Genomic DNA, 8580 nt, shown 5'->3' on the forward strand with positions numbered 1-8580 from the left:
GGACAAACATATTACTAACAAATTACAACATATTACTCTTTATTTCGTTAACTGGTGATGTTATTAAGCTTAATTATTTTGGTTCCTTTAGCGGTAGTGTTTATTGTCTTAATGAATTTGGTGTTTTTTTATAAGAAGAAAAATAACTTATATATTAATCTTTAAAGCTGAATTACAGAACTAAAAGGACCAAAGACACGATGGCAACAAGAAGGAGCAATTAATGTTGAAACACTTAAATGAATTTGGATAAAATAAATGGAGCCTAGTAATAATAATAATAATAATAATAATAATAATAACAATAATAACAATAATTATATATTGTGAAAAAATGTATCAATATAATGCTTTGACGTTTTAAACGGAGATGTTAGAATAAACGTTTGACATAGGAACTGTTTTACTAAACTATTATCGTTAAGATGCTCGCATTGTCTTTTTGTGCCGGATAATGATAAGGTGACATCTGTTGATATATTGTGCGTGCTAACGTTCATTTTTATTTTAATGCAAAAAATGATATTGATGCTCACCTAAGCCTATTTCTGTATTAGTACAATATACTACTCATAAACAAGGAATGTCAATGCAATTTTTTCCTTTTGCGAATAAAAATATTCAATCACTTGATATAACTATATATAGCATGTCCCTGTGCATTTGTTTGTGGGACCCATCATAATAGTGAGTGTGCGTCTTTGTTTTCAAAAGTGTTAGGATTCAAGACACTCGGTCTATGAAAGTGCCCGAAAAATAAAATTGATGGTTTAGATTCACAGTACCATCTATTACTGTGAATTTGGATCATTCATTTTCTTTTTTAGACACTTTCATATACTGAGCATCCTGAACTGCACCAAACCCCATTTGTTTTTCTTTAATCTTTGTTTGTTTATTTATTTATATGTGGAACAATGTGTGCGGGACCCACAATACTTGTTGTTGTCAATGTCTTTGTTTGTGTAATTGTCGGTGACTCGGTAGAGTTAGAATTTTGTTTTCAGAAACCCAAATCAAGTCTCGGGCCCAACTCCTCGGAAAAGGACTCCTCATCAGGAAATTGGAAAGGTCGTTGGACATTGAAAAGACTCTTTCGTGTCACAACATTTGTTTGCGTATGTCAAGGAGTTTGGGGAACGACTATGCCCACCCCTTTTGAAGACACCGTAACTTTTGGCATAATTGAATCATTACTTCAAAATTACAGGTGGGTGATGTGGTTATTATTGAATCTCAGAGAGGTCATCTGCCAAACGAACAAACCTCAGAGAGGTAACCCATACTTTACCCTTCTTTCTTTGTTTCTCTATTTTATAATGGGTTTATTTTTTGTATTAGTTGAGTTGTTGAGTTTGGTTGTCTCATGCAGTCTCATAATTGATGTAGTGTCCCGAGTTTGTACTCTGTACTACATATCTGATGTAAAATAATCTCTTCTATCGATTGATAAAAAAAAAAAAAAAAACCAAAGTCACCACTCTTAGATTTAAAATACAGTGGTTACTCATTATTTGAGTTGGTTGTGAAAGACATCTATTAATAATATTTCCAATAATATTTTTTTATATCTTTATGAATTAGATAATATAATCTTATTTTGTCTACTTCTACTGATCTTAATTATTTGCTTATTTGTTGGAGCGATAGGAATTCCTTTCAATCAAGCCTGAATGCGTTTGGATATATTATCCAAATGGTTAGCCCCGTCTAACCATTTGGATAATATATCCAAACTCTTCGGATTGGCCTGAATTTGGACAAGATGCAATTTTTTCAGTATAGCGTAATGTCAACTCTTAACAAAAACTCAAAGTGTGATCATTTTAAGACCCCAAAATATGTAAATTTTAGGGATCCCTTTTATTTTGGTCCTCACTATGAATTTCTAAAGAAAAAGTATAAGAGACACATGCGATGAAGGTTTTGAATTTTTTGTCTGATGTGTACAACTTAACTTCTACAAGCAATGAAGGTTGGAAAATACATTTTGTCGAGCTAGAATATATACGTACTTTAATTTGCTGCTAAAATTACAAACTAGGATTTAGAAGTGGGAGGGACACGTGCTAGAAGGGGGAAAATTTAACACGTGCTTAATGACACTTCCTCACCTCTTCCACGTGGATGTGAGTGTTCAATTCTCACCAAAAGCGCGCAAGCCGCAAGTGCATGATGTAGTAGTTGATAACATCTTCCTCTCCCATGCCGATCGAAAAAAAAAACATCTTCCTCTGCCACCCGTATGCTGCTTACGCATTCCTATCCCTTAGAAATGCGTTAAACATTTAATGTGTGAAGAAAACACAAGAAACGAGAACAATACATCTTCTATTTTGCTCCCTCCATCCCAATTTATTTACTCCATCCGTTTCATATTAAGAGTCCGCACTGAAAAGTCGTGCCATTTTCAAATAAAAAAATCAACTACTTTAGTGTATAATTTTTTTAATTTTTCGTGCCAAATTAAAGTACTAATCGAGATCTTTTATACGGTACGAAAAAATTCGAAAAATTATACACGAAAGTAGTTGATTTTTTGATTTGAAAAATGGCAAGAGAAAGAAAGTGGGACTCTTAATATAGAACAGAGGGAGTATCTAATTTTGGAGAAATTAGGCTCCATTTGTTTCGATGTAAAATGTTTTACAATATAAAATATTTTCCATGTAAAATATTTTTTCAGAAAACAAACTTCAAACTTTTATTTTTCGATGTTTAGTTGGCATTTGAAATTTTTTTTCTTGAAATTTTTTTTCAAAAATCACCAAAATAGTGTAGAAAGAAAGGGGAGCTTAAACAGTGGAGAGATTTGAGAATATTGGAATTGAACGTGGGTCAGAACTCACGATCAATAAAACTGAGCATTGAGAATTGCAGTAGAAGGCAGCAGGTTCATTTCGGAAAATAATTTACAGAAGATTTTAGGGTAAGTCATTTTCATCTAATTAATGAAAAATATTTTACATATAAAATATTTTTTTTATTTTTTACACAACCAAATATCGGAAAATAGGTAAAATGTTTTACCGAAAATTATTTTAAACTCAAACAAACAGAGCCTTAATTTATTAAAAAAATGTAATCATTCCATGTTAAAAAGTTGATCTTTTCACAAATACACTTTCTTTTCACAAATACACTTCAATTCAATCACTCCAAATCAACAAAGAAGGGTAAAATAGTATTTTTATATGAATTCTCTCTACGACTTTTTAAAATGGAGAAATAATATGGGACAATAAAAATTCAAAAATGAGACAAATAAAATAGGACGGAATGAGTATTTATAAAGAGAGAGCAACATTTGGTGTGAAATCAAAATTGAGACCGACTCAATTTATATTATCGAAACTACCCTTTTAACTGTCACAATATTCCTACTAAATGCCCTTTAAGTTTTAATTGCAAAGGCCCATAGCCAACGCGACAAAAAATTGTCATTCTTTGTTTCATTCCGAAGAGGTCGCCATTTTTAGTGACGAATTTTTTTTCGCTGATTGAATGATTTTGGCGGAAAAACTTTTTTTCATGGCCAAAATTGACCAAACTAGAAAAAATTATTTCTACTTTTGTTGGTTACTCAGACTCAAACTTGAGATCCCCCAATTTCTAAAGTACCACTTCCACCAGTGCGCTATAGCTACTTATCATTTCATTTTTAATATTGCAAAATTTAATATATATTACAATTCTATAAATAATTTTTAAAGTAATCTATGTATGAGAGAGAGAGAGAGAGAGAGAGAGAGAGAGAGAGAGAGAGAGAGAGAGAGAGAGAGAGACCTGTAGTCTTCCTTTGATTTGGGCCTTTCTTTTTTTTTTTCCTTGTTTGGGCTTAGGGTAGGAAGTTATTGAAACAAAAATAAACCCAAACTCTGATTCATGGTTCAAAGTTCAAACCCAAAAACATTTTTATTTTTTCATTTAATTAAAAAACCAAAACATTCAACATGCTTGTTGATAACACAACAAAAAATTATACAAAATTTGGAGTTAAAAAGACAAAGTTACTTGATATGCATTAATTTTATCCTAATATTATATGTCATGTTTCGTTTAAACAAGAAAAATCAATTTTGCCTTTTAATATAAAAATAGAGGAAATTAAATAATCATCCTGAGTGAACATACCACGTAAGTTTTCATCCTGCACACCTTTCGGGTTATGTTTACCTCCTCTTGACATATGATTTATCTTTTCCTTTCATTATCATATACACATATATAAATATATAGTATTTCCTATCTTATTGGGATTCCATTATATTGTTTCCTAACTTAGTGCAACAGAATTAATGTTCTTTACCTTTGATTAGGGAATTCAAAAAGTGAGACTAATCTTGTTTCTATATTTAACGAAAGAAATCCTAAATTCAAATTTACCATCTACTATTTGTGAACAAATTTAATTTGGACAAAAAAAAAAGAAAACAAACTACAATCATTTCGGCACACACGAAATTAGGCGCAACAAACAAGCAAACATTGCATTCAAATATATCATATTTTTCATGACAATATATGAAAATATTCCAAAATGTTTCGATTCACCACAACAAACATTTGTGAACCAATTTGGACCAAAAAAAAGGGCAAACTATGTAGTGAAATTTGAAATTTCTGCAAATTGATTTAACATGATTGAATCGATCATGTACTTTCAACTAGACCATGTACTTTCATGACAAATTTATGTAAATATTCCATGATCTCCTAAGTTAAATGTAAAAATCATTTCGGCACTAAATTAGGCACAACAAACAAGAAAACATTGCATACGAATATATCATTTTTTCATGACACATTTAATGAAAATATTCCCGAATGTTTCGATTTACAACAACCATTTGTGAACAAATTTGAAAAAAAACAAAGAAAGGGGCAAACTATGCTGCCAAATTTGCCATCTTTCATGACAAAATTTTGCAAATATTCTATGAATTTTTTGATCTTCCCTTTTTCCAAAACCACACAACCCGACAAGCTGAAACTCTCGAAGACAGTGGGTCAACGATCAGAGAAACTTTTTCAATGCTAGTCCACCGCAGTTTGATTTGATCCATTCGATTTTGAACTTTAAAGAGGTTGACTAGGGTTCGAAATGATCTGATTGAGCTTGAAAATGCAGAAACTTCCACACCGCCACCGTCATTTTCATAATGGGGGCCAGAAAATTGTTAGGTTTTTGCACACGAAAATAGGCCCAATAGTATTCAGCTCAAAGATTAATTTGTGGGCTAGTAGTTTGTGGGTGGAATACACAACTTGGCACGTCTTGCACATGGGTTTTATTTAGCTTCTCTTTGGAAGCTAGTTTAAGGGTTTTTGGACGGCTGGAAAAGGAAAAACCAGAATGTGCACTGTGTGTGAGTGTTCTCGGTGAAAAGGGGAAAGCTATAGGGCAGCCATTGGTTCTCTGAGTTCTTATGAACTTAACTTAAATTTAAAAATTGTCTTTATTTGAATTTTTTTCGCATTTATTAGTTTTGTTATAAACTTTTGTAGGTTATTAATTCATCTCGACAAGAGGAATCGGAAGAGTAAATTTTTTTATTTTTACCCAAGTATTTTGAGAAATAAACACTTTTTAGAACAAAAAGCGGTAAAAAATGGTTATTTCTCAAAATATTTGGGTAAATGTAAAAAAAAAATTATTTTTCAATTCCTCTCGTCAAGACGAATCAATGGCAGCTTGTTGACGACATTTGGGACTGTAACTGCTGTTTTGATCTCAATTTCGGGCTTTCATTTCCGGCCGTGTTGGAGAGTATTTGGTGAGATCTAGTTTATAAAATAGGCCAGGTATTTTGTGAGATTTTTGATCTCTTTGTAAACACTTTGTAAACTTTGGTGGTAGTGGAAATTTCTCTCTCCCCGTGGAATAGGCATTGAGGCCAAACCACATACTCGTATATTGATTGTTCTCTTTGTGCTTTGTTTATGCGTGTTAATTTTTCCAATTATGCTTCTATTTGCGGGTGGGATTAATTTAGGGGGAAAATCCCAACAAAAATTGGTCATCATCATCGTGCGGGACGGCACCCGTAAGCCTCTTGATTTGCGAAAACCATGAATTTTGGGCCACAACCAATCCTGATCATCACCCACACACAAAAATAAAAGCATCGTATTCGTATACCCATTAGAATTGACCAAAACCAAAATCAGAAAGCAAGTGATTAGATGGAGATCATGGGATGCAGAGGAGTGCCAATTATCATTACTAGGGCTGTTCAACCGATGAACTGAACCATCTAATCCATCCAATCTGCACTAATCCAAAAGGACGGATATGGATCTAAAAATACTAATTCTGACGGCTCCGGATCAATTCCGCTCAATCCACCCAATTGTAAACACCCCAATTTGAAAATCCCGGATAACTTTTTAAGTCCCCAATGATGATAAACAAAGCATGATTTAAACCTTTGGATTGGTCTAAACCTTTTGGAGCACTACCTTTCGAAACCGTACACAAGTGGCCGATAAGCTTCCCAATAATAAAATTTGCCTTGAAAGGCTTCAAAAAATGCCCTTTGCACTCAAAGGAGTGAGGAAACACCTTAAGAATTAGGTATGAGAATGCCAAGTGACACTTAGAATGAGTGAGTACGTGTTTTGGTCATCGTGGCACTATCGGTCTTCGGTTTAGTTTGCTTTCAGCCCATTTTTCATAAATTAAACGTCCTTATTTTTATGGTTTGAGTCTACCATCTTTTAGTACATTCAAAACCCTCTTTATCGATATATGATAACCCTTAATCCGATTTGAAATGAGGGAGACACGAGGATTTTGCCTAAATGACTTCTTTTTCAACCACCTGAGGGTAAAATCGTCATATCTTTTGATGTGAAAAATAATTTTTATCCAAACCACTTGGGTTAGAAAGTAGACTTAACGAGCTTTCTAACGGTTCAAAGAACACGCAAAACCGAGTTCCAGAGTGTCCAAGGCGGCCTTGCGAAGTTCAACCTGTTGAGCAGTCAACTGTGCCGTACAGTGGACATATATCTACCGTATGGTAGAGTTTTTAACTGCCTTAACTTAAGTCGGTTAGTATGTGCCGTACGGTGGACCCTAGGGCCGTATGGTAGATATTTAGTGCCGTATGGTGGACTAACTTTTGGTCAAAAATGTCAGGAAGGTGGTAATCAGTTGAAGGCCGAAATGCTTGGCTTCCAAGCCATTTTTGCCGTATAAATACCTCCCCCTATCATTAGACATGATATACAATTTTTTGGAAGAAAAAGAAAGAGAGAGGGGACATTTTTTGAAAAAAAAGGAATACTTTTTTTTTTTTGACAAAAACAGCTTCAAACGGTTTTGAAAATCAATACATCTCTTCATTCTTTTTTCAAGCACTAAAAATATCATCTTCTTTTCCAAAACCAAGTCCAAAACCATTTTCAAAAGCAACCCACAATCCAAAAACAAGACCCACGCCTTTTTTGCCGTAGTATACCAAAGCATACGAACCCGGTCGTTCGAAACCGTGCCAAAGACATTCCCATATCTTCAATCATCCAAAGAAGGCTTGCATTTCAAAAGGTATGATTTTCTGCTTTGTATTCTGAGGGGTACACCATTAATCTCAAGCTGGTTCCTCATACCAGTTTTGGGCCTAAATGATTTAGACGTTTACAAGAAAATAAAGTTGGTACCCCGCGTAACTCTATTGTACGGCACACATGACTGTCATACGGCAGAGTCCTTTCAAGGGGATAGTTTCGTTCAAGTTTCATTCCTTACTCTTTTCATAGCAACCAATCTGCAGCGAAGAACTGTTTTCTGAATTTAAGTAATATATACCATGCTAAGTTGTTGTTGTGTTTTTTTTTGGATTAGCAAAGCATGTTAGTCTTATATTATATTCCGGAATAGGCATCAGTTGTTTTCTATGAAAAAATGCATACATGCTTCTAATAACCACATGCTAGATAAACCTAGTGCCGTACGGCACAAGCTTTGTCGTACGGTGGTGTTAGTTGTGGGATAAAGTCCCGTTTGCATCCTGTAATTAGATGTTTACGTTTAAGCATGTTATCAATTAATACATGTTTCTGTCTGCATGCTATAATGGTTTATGTGCAAATGACCTGTGCCGTACGGCACTCCCTTCTACCGTACAGTAGTATTCTCGTGGAACAAAATGCCAGTTTAGTTATTTCTGCAAATTAAGTGGTTATATACAAGCATGTCTTTTAATTCCAGTGATTAGCTTGAACTGTTTTGACTATGTTATGATTCAAAGCATGCCTATTATCTGCTTATGTGCTATAAACTGTTTATGTGCTATATCTGTTTGTGTGGCCTAAAAAAGTTAAGCAATAAAATAATTTTAAATCCCACAAATATTAATAAAGACCAATTTTATCGGGCAACGGGGGTGCTTTTCTAAACAAAACATTTCCCTCTCGTAATCTGGCTCCCGAACCCAATCTTTGGTTTATTTTCAAAATTCAAATATCATTTTCAAATTTCAGGTTTTCTCGGGTAGCAAACCATTTTATAAAAACCCGGGTGGCGACTCTTCAATTTTCAAACGAGCACACGGCAGGGGATGGCCTCCGAAAAGG

This window comes from Rhododendron vialii, chromosome 13a, assembly GCF_030253575.1.
Source record: "Rhododendron vialii isolate Sample 1 chromosome 13a, ASM3025357v1".
Lineage (NCBI taxonomy): Eukaryota > Viridiplantae > Streptophyta > Magnoliopsida > Ericales > Ericaceae > Rhododendron > Rhododendron vialii.